The sequence below is a fragment of the Protomyctophum bolini genome, assembly GCF_963924005.1.
Source record: "Protomyctophum bolini genome assembly, chromosome: 22".
Taxonomy (NCBI): Eukaryota; Metazoa; Chordata; class Actinopteri; order Myctophiformes; family Myctophidae; genus Protomyctophum; species Protomyctophum bolini.
The window spans coordinates 923,054-937,063 of record NC_137883.1 but is presented as its reverse complement, the minus strand read 5'-3'; the positions used below and the strand labels follow the sequence as shown (position 1 = coordinate 937,063).

Genomic DNA, 14,010 nt, shown 5'->3' with positions numbered 1-14,010 from the left:
TGACAGCTACTGCCCCACTTTCAAGGCTACAGCTGATGCTAGGCGCAGTAGCCTACCTGGCCTGCGCTTCAATGGGCGCCCCGACTAATGCAATTAATCACATAGGCTACTTCCAAGTATTTATTTAAAAACCAAACAGGCCAACAACGCACTTTTTATTTTCCATTTATTTAAACTAAACGTGAACGAGTGTTCAGTTTTATTATACAAAGCCAAGACGAGAAGTTGCAAATGGGCGACTTGCCAAGCGATTCCTCAAGTCTGAACAGAGCTTTACATAAATTGTAATCTTAACTGCTGCTCCTCTGGGCGAGTGATTCCCCCTGCGGGATAATGTTATAGTTTTAGCCAACTGTTTCTATTTCAATATTATATAGCATGATTGCTCCTAACCTATATTCTGACACATAGGCTACTGTAACCTTCAAGACATACAGTGCTGTTTACATTCATGAGCGAACTTATCACATTTGCACGGGATAAGTGATTAGGCCTACTACTACCTATCCAAAAACAACGAACACATGCAGTTGCAGACACAACATAGTAGTAGGATGTGGTTCTTCCGTTTTATTCAAATTGAGAGAGAGAGGGAGGGAAGGAGGGAGAAGGAAATACAATAAAATAAAATCAAACTTTATATAAAGCACGTTTTAAAACAACCAAGATTGACCAAAGTGCTGCACAGATCAGTGGCAAAACATAGACAAGCAAGAAAACACACAATGCAAACAAGAATCACAATCAGAAATGTTGACATGATGCAGGGAGCAAATAAAAACATGAAAGTTTCAAACAAACAAACAAGCAAAAAAACGCTAAGATATAACAAACATTAAATGGACTTAAGAGGGATTAAGAGCCAGGGAGAAAAGATTTAACTTAAAAACATTTATAGACGGGGCAGATCTAATATAAAGGGGCAGGCTCTTAACTGTGAGTGGACGACCCGATTAAGCATTACACTTGTTTACAAGAGGGTCCACCATGTTCAATTCATCAAAACATTTAGAGACGTACAAATATACACTTCTATATAGACAAATAACAGAACAGGAATCCATCATAAAGGAGGTAAAAAGGGAAAATAAACATAATTATACAGTGAGGGGAAAAGAGGGGGGGGGATTCAGATTTAACGGGGCCAGTTTCGAATTGCAGTCGTCCGTAGGTGCCCTTTGAGAGCGGTTTTGAAGGAGTCAAGGGATTTGCATGTCTTAATGACTGTTGGTAGGGCGTTCCACATTTTGGTGGCATAGGAGCTAATTTAGTCCCTTGTTTGTGCCGAATTTGGGTTGTACATGGTTTGTTGCACTCCCTTTGGTGTTGTGGGTGTGGACTTCGTTTACATTAAGGAAGTATTTAGACAGGTACATGGGTATCTTGGTGGTGTATCGAATCTTGTGGACCAGACCCATTGCAAGATGCTGTACTCTGTCATCGACCCTAAGCCATTCCAGCCTGCCAAAGTGGGCAGGGGTGAGGTGGGTCCGGGGGGTGAGGCCAAGTAGGAGCCTGCCTAGTTTGTACGAGGGCTCCTGTTAAGGTCTTCAAGGTGTTTTTGTTGACCAGTGAGGAGATCCTGTAAAGGAATATTGTTCTTTGGTTGACTTTTTTGATTACGTTGGTAGCCATTTTATCACCAGAAAGATTAGCCTCCAGGATGGAGGTAGGTAAATTCAGCTTCACGTGTGATAACATCAGTGACGAAGACTCCGTGGGGGCGGCGGGGCTCGAGCCCCCATGAGGAATTAGACCTGAATATATCATTGCTCTATGGAATATATATATTCGCCTCGGTCCGTCCCGTTTGTACCGCGCCAGGTCGCATTGACTTTGACTTTGTATGTAATCGCGCCACTCTAACCATCCAAGTCTGAACTCACCTTAACACTACGACGTCGGAGCGGTCATTCTGACCGGTTTTGAGATTTAAAAGTTTATTTTCTTAGCCCATGGAGTCCAGAGAAAGTTCCCCTTGCATGACTTTGTCTAAATATTCGATTGAAATCATCTCTGTTTTTTTCCCCATTTGAAACGTTTTGTAAATATGATTTTAGGCATATATCTCTTACTCTGTCTTGCTATTATCGGCACAATGGACCGACGTCCCCCTTTCTCCCCCATAGGCCTACTCGCCTTTTTGCTGCTTGATAATGGTGTCTTTTATAACCCGATTCCCCGACATTTCCTTTTCACTTGATATCGTTTCGTAGAGAGGGCCTACACAACCAAATGAAAGACCGAATTCCGTAGTTTACATGGTATTTTGAATTTTTTAAAATGAGCAAAAAATGAGCGAGTTATGATTTAAAGAAAAGAGGGGTGGAGGGGAAAAAAAGAACACGCAACACACATACAGCTAGCTAACTAGGCGATTATTTGGATCAATCAAATATATTAATTACATCGATTATATCGATAACACGCGTAGCCTATAATGTTTCCCCCTCTATATAAAAAAAATATATAACTCTGATGTCGTATTTCGTCATGTATGTGAACTAGGCTGCTTGCAAGGGTGTCGCTTTCGTGAGCAATGGTGTGCATGGCCGGTTTGACCTGACGCGATTCTTTCTTTGGCACAATCAATGAAATATAATACTGGCTACTAAGCCCGTTTTCAGCTAAATTCGGAAATGTCCAGGTTAAATAACGTATCGACGGGAGTCGTGTTAATATTTATTTACTCGTCATTGTCATGTTCACTCCAAATAAACAAGTATTTTATGCACTTATGATGCGGAGAGCCATCTTATAAAATATTTCGGTTGGGATATTGAGGGGGCAGAAAACAGCCCGGTCACGTGGTTGATGTACTTGCAAGTTGGGACAAAGAAATACACACGGGCTTAGCAAATGTTTTTTATTAATTAAACTGATATAACAACATAACGTGGCTAATAATTGTTTATTTGGAATGTACTTTGGCTTGTAATTTAGGTAAATATAACGCGACTCACTTGTATAAGTAATTTACCGCGGACATGCCGCATTTACTGCAATACATTAGCTTTAGTAATGCTTATAATATTAGCTAGCTTATAATATTAGCAAATGTAAGCTAACGGCTGGAGGAATGGGGGTCTGTTACTACGGACAATCCGGTCAATAACATCATTACACTTAAACATTAATACAATTATGTCATGTTTACATGCCTAGTCAAGCAGTCTGTACATGGCGTGGGGTCACATAATATTAATTACATCGATAAAACACAAGAAAAGACGAGTGATCTTTGCAGGGTGCGGAAGAAGGAAAAAAAGAAGCAACAAAGCGACACTCTTCCATGGCTATGTTGCAATATAGCACTAGGGTTGCCACCCGTTCCTTAAAATACGGATTCGTCCTTTATTTCAGCATTAAATGATGCGTCCCGTATTGAATCAATACGGAACGCGGTTTGTTCCGTATTTTCCTAAATGCCCCCTGCGTGATCTGTCACACAACGTCAACACTGAATTTAACAATAATGAACAAAATAAAACAGGAAATATTAAAGACAGCACAATTGTCCTGGTCACGCAGGACCTCCCACGAGCATAAACAAAAACCTCCCCGTGGCTGCCGGTCTGCTTGTGTGCGGTGTGCTCTGCTGTTGCTCTCAATTGCGCCGTGGCGAATCCAGTGCCTGTCTCGCCGGCCGGCCACACCGCACTGTTTAAAATGTCTAGTACTAGAAGTTCTACAACAGCTGATTCTCCACCGCGTTCATCTCAAAAAAGAAAACGCCTTAAAAATATAGACGTGAGTGCAGGGAAGAGGCAAATCCCTGGCTTGACAGCGTCACGGGAGATTAATATGGAGCAAATTGCAAAGTATGTCGGCGTATGTTTTCTGTGGCGCATGGGTAACTGTTTGATAGCAAACAGCAGCTACAGGGATCAACAGTATGATCACAGAACACCCAAAGTGTCACAAACTGCCCCTGAGATCGATTCTGTCTATTGTCCTGCCCATGCAATAGCCAATATGGCTGCTGATGTGGGCATATAGCCAAACTATTTCAGTAGACTATTATGGTTAATTGTTTATTAATGAAGTCTAATAAATAAACATGTATTTAATATAAATGAATCAATTTAATTAAATATTGTGCCCATTTAAAGAACTCGGATTCAGAATCAGAACTCTTATGTTGTTATAAACAGAATAGGCTACTTCATAACCGTTAATAAATCCAGTGTAGTAGGTCTACCCCTTCATTACTGACCACAGTGACCACCAAGTGACCCCAAAGGCTAATATGGTATGTGAAATCATCCATCCATCCCAGGGCCAAATTAGCTTTTGGGCCAGTGGGACCAGGGCCTAGGGGCCCTTGGCTGTTAGGGGCCCTTTGAGGAAACTGGATCGTGTGGTACTGGGTTTGAGGCCCTGAAATTGGCCATTGATTTTGTTCAATTTAGGTCAAAAAGATGATAAAAACATTAAAAAAACACAAAAAATTTGCACGCACGTAATGGGCCCCCCAACACATTACACTCATGGGGGTTAATCCGTCCCTGATCCATCCAGCTTCAACCGCTTATCCGTAGTCAGGTCACGGGGGAAACAGCTCCACCAGAGAGCCCCAGACTTCCCTCACCAGGACAACATTAGCAACGTCCTCCTGGGGGATCCCGAGGTGTTCCAAGGCCAGTTAGTTGATTTGATCGGATAACCCGATAACGGCGCTGCTTCGCCGCGTGGTCGTATAAGTGTTCCTTATTTCAAGATCTCAAAGGTGGCAACCCTATATAGCACTAACCGGGCAAAATATGTATTACATGTATTATTAGTTTTATACATTTTAGGAGTGAAAACATGTGTTTAGAAATGACAACATCTCAGCAGTTCAGACTGTCCCATTGTTAACAACACTTAACACACGACACAGACAGCTAGCTAACTAGGCTAGGCTAGCTAGCTTCTCGCTCCATTGAAACCGAGCATTCAATAATAACATCCCTCTGCCCTCATCATGGATAATAATCATTGTATTCATATTATCTTATCAAAATAGTAAACAAATTCCAAGTTAATTAACCAGCCAAACATATATATGATTTAATTCGTTGGAAATGGGATGCAGCCGGCTTGAACGTCTCCAGTTGGACGTCTCCAGGGAGTGGGGGAGAGAGTGGCCAATCAAATCGCACCAAAAACACGGTCCCTCTGACCGTTCAGCGACTGAGTAGTAGTGACTGGCTAGTGTTAACACATCTTTTGTCCTGGCCCGGGGGCAGGGGGTGGTGGGGGGTGGACCGCGTTGCATGTCCACTTGTACACATGCAGATCAGGCATTCAAATGCTAATCAGGTGGCTTGTTTTCACCTGCCAGGTATAGGGTATGCATATAGTACTGTACTCTGCAATAGGCTACTTGTTCACAATGAGGAGTAGCCAGATGACTCAGTGCAATCATGGCATTTAAACATGCTCTTCTGTTTATAATATAAACACTGACACGTTTAAAAAGTGGTACAAATAAGTGTTTAGAACCTGAACCGCTTTTCCCCCGCTGCTGGGGGGGGGGGGGGGGGTATATAAACGGGGGGAGGGGGCGGGCACCCATGACGATTATAAAAACAATTTGTCTCTGGATAACATTGTCACCCACTCTAACCAAGAAGCCATTTGCCTTGCTGAGATTACTATTAGATCCAAAGAGAATGGATTCCGTTTTTCTCAATCAATTAAGGCTCAATTTGGTTACAAACTCTCCATCATTTAGCCCGGGGACCACCTGGACCCCCCTCAAGGACCACTGGTTGGAAACCACTGCTCTAATAGAAGGCTCTGACTGGAAAGACCCAATAATACTAGTTTAGCCTGTGATGTCACTTACAATACTACCACCTAGTGGACAAAATAGTGAATGACAGAAAAAAAGTGTGTTTGCTGCAGAAACAGATGATATTGGAACTGTGCCCTCAAAGAGGAAATAGACTATTAGCCAGAATATCAAACAAACATCAAGGCCACATGTGATCTTCATTATTATTATTATTATTATTATTATTATTAATAATAATAATCATTTTCTAGAATCTATACTGTATTTCATGTGCTACAGTGGGTAAATATAGTGTAGTCCCAGGTGAGATAGTGTTGTTGACACATTACAGGACACATTATTTTGATATGAAAGCATTGCTAACGTACTGTATGTACGTCTGCCTCTGCCCACATGGCTGATGTGCAGTGTTGGGACCGTTACTTTTAAAAAGTAACTAGTTACAGTTACTAGTTACATCATTTCAAAAGTAACTTAGTTACTTTACTGTTACTTAAACCAAAAAGTAAAGCGTTACTTCAAAAAGTAACTTTTTCGTTACTTTTCGGCTCGGCTCGCCGGTTCCGGTTCCGGCGAGCCGCCCCGCATCCAAAACACTTGGTGGAGAAAATATGCTATTTCCGTGCTCAGACCCAGGGACACAGCCAGCCAACCAGGGACACACATAGTTGTCTATAATAGAGTGGTTGCACCACTCAAAAAGAAAAACGGGCTCCCACTTCCAGGCCATTCATTCATGCCTTCAGTTCAGTACAGTGATAATAATATACCAATAGCAGGGGGGACTGGTGGTGATTTTGATGATGCTATGTAGGCCTATCAATACATATTTATAGCAAACAACTAAATACAAATAGGCTACAACCAACAACATGAGGGTTCCAGTTCCACTGCTCCAGTGAATGTTGTATACTGTGCATATAGGCTGAGATAGCTCATACCCAGCTAGCAAGTCATGGCGCGCCGCCTGCGTGAGGCAGTCGCCGCGCGCCGCCGATCGTGTCCTCCGCCGGGCGCGTCGCACGATGTGGCCGCGTCGTTCTTGATCAGCGTGTGCCGTGCGCGCCGACGCGCGTGTAGCCGGCGCCCCGCTACTCTGCCGCGCCTCGAACGTCAGCTACCGAAGGCAGCAGCAGGACAGCGTGGAGCTGTCTTATGACACCCCCCCCCCATATATATTGCGACCCCGCACCTCCCTCCCACATATTTATAGAAACATAATAAAGCAGCAAATGTATACTTAATTTTGTTTCTTTATTAGGAAAAAAAAAAGGTTACAATGAAATAATTTAGGCACATAGAAAAAATATGTAAACAACCAAGTTTAGAATACAAGTGGATGTCATTTTGCTGAGAATGCACTTTAAGACCACTGGCTTCTAAAATCTATAAAACAATAAAACACCAACTTTCCTGAAACCACCAGAACATGTTGGATAAGATTGTGTCCACATTTCCAGTTTTCTGAAAAACCTATGTTTCTATATTAGTGGTTCTCAAATTATGTTATGTCAAGGACCGCAGAAATATTATGAAATTGGCCGCAGACACATACAGTATCTGAAAATATGTTGTTCCAGGGACTACCCAGAAGCAAAGATGAGTTAAAAACGTTTTCTCTGAAACAATATATATTCAAAGATTTGCACATTTTCAGGATACAACTAAATAGCAGACCTACAAGCTTGTATCGCGGTCCCTGGAACAACATATTTTCAGATTGGAGTAAATCGTTTGAACACCAATGATACAGAAACATCTAGGCTTTTCAGAAAACAGTCATACCATTCAAACACTTTAACCATCATTGTTGGCTCACGAGCTTGTAGATTTGCTATTTTTGAAAAATCGTGAAAATGTGGCCCAAACACAGTGAACGTTTTAACTAAAAACTGCAAGGATTTAGAAGACATTTTGTGGAATCAGTTCTCAAGTTTAATTTCTATAAAACACCAAGTCTATTCTGTGTGGAGTTAGTTATGTAGGCCCAGTAATGTTGCAATAACAGTTACACAGCAATAAACAGAACACACAATCGAGATTCACCTTTTGAGCAAGAAATAGTGCAGCATACATTCAAGAGTCCATTTGGAAACCCCTATAGCGGTGGGTTTGAACCCTTTTCATGCCAAAGTTATTCAGCATTTGAGCCACGGACCACCATTTGATGAGCTGCCTGCCGTGCCTGCCCTGGTGGTGGCCGCCAGCAGAAGTTCCAAAATGCACCCTGTCCAACATCTCCGGCTCTCAGACCCCAGGTCCCTGTCACTGAAGTCCAAGATCCCGTGGTTTTAGCCACTTTAACCATTATTTAAAAAGCTGTAAGCTGTTGAAAACGAGTTTGCTAATTTTGAAACATCGTGAAAATGTGGCACAAATCTGTAAATATATATTATTTTGCAGCAAACGTTTTAACTAAAATCTGTGAGGATTTAGAAGACATATCAGTTCTCAAGTTTAAGTGCTTAAGTCTTTAAAACACCAATTCTCTTCTGAGTGGAGTCAGGAGTTTCTGAGCGTAGCAATGTGTGTATGTCCCCGTGTCTGTATGTCCGAGCACGGAAAGCTGGGTGCGTTCCTTGAGGTCTGGATGTTGCGTATAGTAGAGGGTCAGGGAAACCCAACTGGTGGTAGCCTTTCCAGCAGAGGTTGCATTTGAAGTCGATAGGTCTTCCTCCAGCGAAAGTTCGTCTGAAATCACAGAATTAATTAAATAAATTATTTTCACCTTAATCATTTCTCTGGCTTGTGATCCATGACTTAACAGTTGCCCTGTGGGTAAAACCCAGCCATTTTCTAATTTCTATTCCTGTGCTAAAATGTGAAAATGTTCTTACCATTTTTATTATCCATTTTATTTATCCATCACCATCATCTCCACTTCCTCCATGTGACCTCCTCATCTGTAATTTGAACAAAATCAAAAACAAAATTGATATGGATTGCATTTGTATAGGGCTCACAACACGTGAGCTTGTAGATCAACTATTTTCACCATGCAACCAAGTGTAAATTCAGGCATTCTGAAATAGGCCTACCTACCATCACTGCTGTGAAATGTGGGATAACGTTTTGATGGCTGTGAGAACCACTGCCTTAACCCATTTAGACCTGAGGACGCATCTGTGTCGCCTCATAGGTTTTAAACATTATTTTAAAAGCCGTTAGCTGTTGAAAAATAGCAGATATACAAGCTCATCTCCCTTCTACACCTCGGTCATTTAAAATGTCATGATGGTAACAAATTAACAATGGTACACAGTTACACATTGCAAACTTGAGGCAAGAGAGCTTGTAGATCGGCTATTTTCAGCAGGATCCAAAGGCCAATATATACAGAAGTTACACAAAATATATGGCTTAACCTTGTTATGTAGCTGCTGTTGTTGTTGCCATGATGTAACTGGAGTAGAAACCAGGTCAGGGTGGTAGAGAACGCAGGGTTCCAGTCCTGAGAAGTTTAGACAAAGACAAAGATACAAAATTGAAATTTGTTTTCAGTAAAAAAACGTTCATTTGTTTCAAAAGGTAATTACTTAATTCAGTGGTTCCCACCAAATAACTGTTCAGACAGAGCAGAGACAGGGCAGTTTTTGTGAGTTCCTAGAGTACAAGAACAGAGAGAAGAGTAAAATAAATGGCTCAGAACGTACCTGCATGGCAATGCTCACCGTCTGGGTCTTGGAACGTCATCTTGTTTGTCTGTAAAATTAAATAATATAAAACACCGTCCATAACGCTTAAGCTGCAGTAGCTTTCTCTTTCTTTCCAACGGAGCTAGATGTTTTTAAGCCTGTTAAAATAGCATGAATTATACGTTTGCAAACCCCCGTCCAAACAATAGATTAGCTAGCTAGCTAGCTATTGCTAATCTATTCCCTCTGCTAGCGTTATAGGGTTACGTGCAGTCGTGCACAGATATAGATCGAAACGATTCTAACACGTGAAATTACACTACAGATATAAAAATACACTGACCTTTCAACTGAATTTCTCCGGAGAAAAACGGCGAAATAGAAGCCTTTGTTGTGGAGTCTTGTCTTCCTAGCTCATAACAACAACAGACGGAGAAGCCTGCAATTCTGCAATGCATGCCGGGTGAAGCCTCGGTCCCATGCAGAACCCACCATAGAGGGGGGGGGCTTCACGGGTGAATTTACCCCACCACGACCACAGTAGGCTAAAGCGTTACAATTACTATAGTCTGCAGGTACATATTATTAATAAAAATGAAAAATAAATATAGCTGCAAGAAGAAGTAGAAGAAGAATCCACTTAATTATATTCAATAATAGTTAAAAAAGAAGAACAAAATCATAATAATAATAATAATCCTACAAAATATAATATTGAGAGAGAGAGAGAGAGAGAGAGAGAGAGAGAGAGAGAGAGAGAAAGAGAGGGGCGGGGGGGGCAAGCCTCAGGACAGCGTCACGAGGGCTGTAAATGCACACTGTTGCGCAGAGGAATGAAAATCTAACTGAGGCGCAAACGTTTGTCGCAAGGACAGCGGGGGGAAGTCCAAGCCAGCCCGGGCGTGCTACGCTGTGAAGGCGACAGCGGGAGGCGGTAGCTAGCGGGGAAATGTTAGCTGGGTAGCTGCTCTTATTGGTGGTGGTGGCAATACTAATTTGAGTCTGGATTTATAAACAAAGTAAGACCAAAACCAGAATTAATATTTGATAATCAAACACACGCGCAAAGTCTCTTTCAGTATCTGTCCGTCTCTCTCTCTCGCTCAAAAGTAGCTAGGCTACGCACACTGTCTCACACACACACACACACACACACACACACACAAACGCGCAGCCTCTTTCAGTGTCTCTCTCTCTATCTCTCTCTCTCTCTCTTTTTCTCTCGCTCGCTCGCTCACATGATGTGCATACACGGCGCACACGACACACACACACACACACACACACACACGCGCGACCGACATAAACAAAGACACGGTGGTATAGCCGGTGGGAATGGGATCGTCATAATTTGCTGGGACTCAACAACTGACTTTGACTGTACTTTGTGCTGGATTGGAGCAGCTGAAGGAAATAAGGAGGAATATAGCCATTTGCGATATGGGCGCCGCCATGACACTAGTCAGAGTAAACAAACTTGCGCATCACCACGTGTAGTACACACACACACACACACACACACACACACACACACACACACACACACACACACACACACACACACACACACACACACACACACACACACACACACACACACACACACACACACACACACGGCTCACCAGTTAGAAATGACTTCTGAACATGGTTACAACACCAGGGGAGCAGCTTCTGGTAACATAAGAATACAAACAACACCTAAATCAAACTGTCTGAAACATACTGGTATATATAGGTCAATAACTCTCTGGAATGCACTGCCCAAAAACATATTTTCTACAATACATAGCAAAATTACTTTTAAAAAGAATGTCAAGATATACCTAGCCAATTTGCCAAGTACATAACTGTGATTTGTAAATCTGTTCTTTTGATTTATAATGTGAATTTGTTCTTTGTATCTGTGTTCTTTGTAAAAAATAATAATATATATATTATTTTTTTCTGTTTTTAATTTTAAATTGTATTTTTAGCTGTACATTTGTATTGTATTTGTTTTATTCAGGACTCCAGGAAGACTAGAGGCTCAGTCATGTGTCTCTAATGGGGATCCTTCAATAAACATAAACATAAACACACACACAAACGCACACACACTCCTCCTCCTCCCCCTTCTCTCCCGCAAGGCAAGCATGACAGTTCTTCTCATTCTCCCCCGATCGAGACTACATGAAAAATAACGGAAGAGTAACGGAATAACGCACAATGTAGTAACGGTAACAAGTTACTGAATTTAAAAAAACAACGCGTTACAGCTACCCAGCTAACATTTCCCCGCTAGCTACCGCCTCCCGCTGTCGCCTTCACAGCGTAGCACGCCCGGGCTGGCTTGGACTTCCCCCCGCTGTCTTCGCGTCAAACGATCGCGCCTCAGTTAGATTTTCATTCCTCTGCGCAACAGTGTGCATTTACAGCCCTCGTGACGCTGTCCTGAGGCTTGCCCCCCCGCCCCTCTCTTCCTCTCTCTCTCTCTCTCTCTCTCTCTCTCTCTCTCTCTCTCTCTCTCTCTCTCTCTCTCAATAATAATAATAATATTATATTTTGTAGGATTATTATGATTTTTTTCTTCTTTTTTAACTATTATTGAATATAATTAAGTGGATTCTTCTTCTACTTCTTCTTGCAGCTATATTTATTTTTCATTTTTATTAATAATATGTACCTGCAGACTATAGTAATTGTAACGCTTTACCCGTGAAGCCCCCCCCCCTCTACGGTGGGTTCTGCATGGGACCGAGGCTTCACCCGGCATGTATTGCAGAATTGCAGGCTTCTCCGTCTTCTCCGTCTGTTGTTGTTATGAGCTAGGAAGACAAGACTCCACAACAAAGGCTTATATTTCGCCGTTTTTCTCCGGAGAAATTCAGTTGAAAGGTCAGTGTATTTTTATATCTGATATATACTGTGTGTAGTGTAATTGCACGTGTTAGAATCGTTTCGATCTATATCTGTGCACGACTGCACGTAACCCTATAACGCTAGCAGAGGGAATAGATTAGCAATAGCTAGCTAGCTAGCTAATCTATTGTTTGGACGGGGGTTTGCAAACGTATAATTCATGCTATTTTAACAGGCTTAAAAACATCTAGCTCCGTTGGAAATAAAGAGAAAGCTACTGCAGCTTAAGCGTTATGGATGGTGTTTTATATTTAATTTTACAGACAAACAAGATGACGTTCCATCTGCAAGGCTACATCTTCGTCAAATGGTGGTCCGTGGCTCAAATACAGAATAAATAATGGGCCGTGATCTACTGCGCTTAGGCACCTCTGTCTTGCAAATGTAAAAAATATCACATAGTAGGCTAATGTTTAAAACAGACTTTGTTATTCTATTACAGGTGCAGATGCAGAACATGAGCATTGCCATGCAGGTACGTTCTGAGCCATTTATTTTACTCTTCTCTCTGTTCTTGTCTCCTCTAAAGGAACTCACAAAAACTGCCCTGTCTCTGGCTCTGCTCTGTCTGAACAGTTATTTGGTGGGAACCACTGAATTAAGTAATTACTTTTTGAAACAACTGAACGTTTTTTTACTGAAAACAAATTTCAATTTTGTATCTTTGTCTTTTCCTGTCTCTAAACTTCTCAGTACTGGAACCCTGCGTTCTCTACCACCCTGACCTGGTTTCTACTCCAGTTACATCATGGCAACAACAACAGCAGCTACATAACAAGGTTAAGCCATATATTTTGTGTAACTTCTGTATATATTGGCCTTTGAATCCTGCTGAAAATAGCCGATCTACAAGCTCTCTTGCCTCAAGTTTGCAATGTGTAACTGTGTACCATTGTTAATTTGTTACCATCATGACATTTTAAATGACCGAGGTGTAGAAGGGAGATGAGCTTGTAGATCTGCTATTTTTCAACAGCTAACGGCTTTTAAAATAATGTTTAAAACCTATGAGGCGACACAGATGCGTCCTCAGGTCTAAATGGGTTAAGGCAGTGGTTCTCACAGCCATCAAAACGTTATCCCACATTTCACAGCAGTGATGGTAGGTAGGCCTATTTCAGAATGCCTGAATTTACACTTGGTTGCATGGTGAAAATAGTCGATCTACAAGCTCACGTGTTGTGAGCCCTATACAAATGCAATCCATATCAATTTTGTATTTGATTTTGTTCAAATTACAGATGAGGAGGTCACATGGAGGAAGTGGAGATGATGGTGATGGATAAATAAAAATGGTAAGAACATTTTCACATTTTAGCACAGGAATAGAAATTAGAAAATGGCTGGGTTTTACCCACAGGGCAACTGTTAAATCATGGATCACAAGCCAGAGAAATGATTACGGTGAAAATAATTTATTTAATTAATTCTGTGATTTCAGACGAACTTTCGCTGGAGGAAGACCTATCGACTTCAAATGCAACCTCTGCTGGAAAGGCTACCACCAGTCGGGTTTCCCTGACCCTCTACTATACGCAACATCCAGACCTCAAGGAACGCACCCAGCTTTCCGTGCTCGGACATACAGACACGGGGACATACACACATTGCTACGCTCAGAAACTCCTGACTCCACTCAGAAGAGAATTGGTGTTTTAAAGACTTAAGCACTTAAACTTGAGAACTGATATG

At 41.7% G+C, this 14,010-nt stretch overlaps 2 long non-coding RNA genes across 2 annotated transcripts; one reads left to right on the top strand and one right to left on the bottom strand.

The window, feature by feature from the left end:
- Positions 1 to 8,185: 8,185 nt before the first annotated feature.
- On the bottom strand, positions 8,186 to 9,246 carry LOC308310496. Its single transcript, XR_013963500.1, has 3 exons — positions 9,148 to 9,246; positions 8,620 to 8,685; positions 8,186 to 8,473 (listed from the first exon to the last, which is right to left on the bottom strand). It is a non-coding gene; the product is annotated as an uncharacterized lncRNA (long non-coding RNA).
- A 3,355-nt stretch (positions 9,247 to 12,601) lies between these two features.
- On the top strand, positions 12,602 to 13,610 carry LOC308310321. Its single transcript, XR_013963483.1, has 3 exons — positions 12,602 to 12,631; positions 13,012 to 13,097; positions 13,560 to 13,610. It is a non-coding gene; the product is annotated as an uncharacterized lncRNA (long non-coding RNA).
- The last annotated feature ends 400 nt before the right edge of the window (positions 13,611 to 14,010 follow it).